Raw genomic sequence first — 1,460 nt, forward strand, 5'->3', positions numbered from 1 at the left:
AACACTAACAGAACCTGTTTCAAAACTATAGGTACTATTTACAGTAGGGTACTGTAAGGACTCAGTAATTGTTTAGGAAGGCAGAATAGGCCTGTTACAGTTCTCTACTCTTGTACCTTTAGTTCTAAGGGTTCTGTACTCTTCTGTACCAGAACTCAGGACTTCTGTCCCTTAAGGGTGCTGTCTATAAACTATATGTATACTGACTCTTACTACTACCCCTCCTTACTTCATCATTCTGTTCCTTTAACCACCCTTTCATTCTTTGTTCATTCTATAGTCTCTTACCCTTTGTCTATCCCTTCATTCTTTGTACCTTTATCTTTGACCTTCCTTTCTTTCATTCTTTGTAGCTTATCATTCTTAGTAGCTCATACTCTCTGAGTACTCTTGTGTAGTTTAGTATATATAGGTGTACAAGATCAGACTAGTCCTATAGTCTTAATCTTGTCTACTCTAGGTAGTCCTGTACTCTTAGGCTTACTCTATATACTCTACTCTTGTCTCACTCTTTCTCTCTGTCTGTTCTACAAGTTCTGACTATGTTCTAGTACTTGTATTCTGTATTTCTGTTGTGTAAGATAGTTGTAGCCTGGGTCCCCTTACTGAGCCTTCAGATCCCTCCTACACTGTTACTAACATTAGATTAAGACTACCTATTACTACCCTACAACTCTTCTATGTTTCAGGCATTAGTACTCACTATTGTGTCAATCTCTTTTCTTTGTCCTAACCCTTTTACATTTTTAAATTTTAAGCTTTCTAAACTCTTTTAAACATTTGCCACCCTTCTTCTATTTATTACCTCTTTTAGTTTAGTACTAATTCCTTTGTAGTATAAACATGAACCCTTCTATACCAACTGCTACCCCTACTGTCCTGCCAGATTAGCAGTTACAAGCAGACCTAGCTTAATATGTGTAGACCTCTATCTAAGAGACTTTTACTAACTACATACTCTCAGCCCTCTTAGAACCTGTTCTGATTGTTCTAAAAATTGTAACCTGTTCTAGAAAGAAAGTGTATGTAGCCTACCCTTTAGACTTTAATAGGTAGTACTTTGAGGACTTCTAGTACCAAGTCAAACTATACATAACTACTACTTTGACTAATCTATCCTTAGATCTTAATTATGTCCTATTTGTCCTCTCCTTTATAAAGGAAGGCAACATAGCTACCTAGGCTCAGAACTGGATCAAAGGACATTAGATTGGAAGCCTGATCCAACTTCAGAACAATAAGTTGTATTCAGAATTCATAGGGCAGCTCTATACTTCCTTTATTAATCTAAATAAGAAGTATAATACATAGAACAAGCTTGTGTCTCTGTGACAGGACAAATGTTCTACTAATACCTTTTTTCAGGAGTTTAATATTCTAGCCTAGAAGGTAGGATTCACACTCAGGTTTAATAATGTCCTTATTAGAATGCTTGAGAAGGCTCTTCACCCAGAACTAGT

The sequence above is a fragment of the Fomitiporia mediterranea genome, assembly GCF_000271605.1.
Source record: "Fomitiporia mediterranea MF3/22 unplaced genomic scaffold FOMMEscaffold_1, whole genome shotgun sequence".
NCBI lineage: Eukaryota > Fungi > Basidiomycota > Agaricomycetes > Hymenochaetales > Hymenochaetaceae > Fomitiporia > Fomitiporia mediterranea.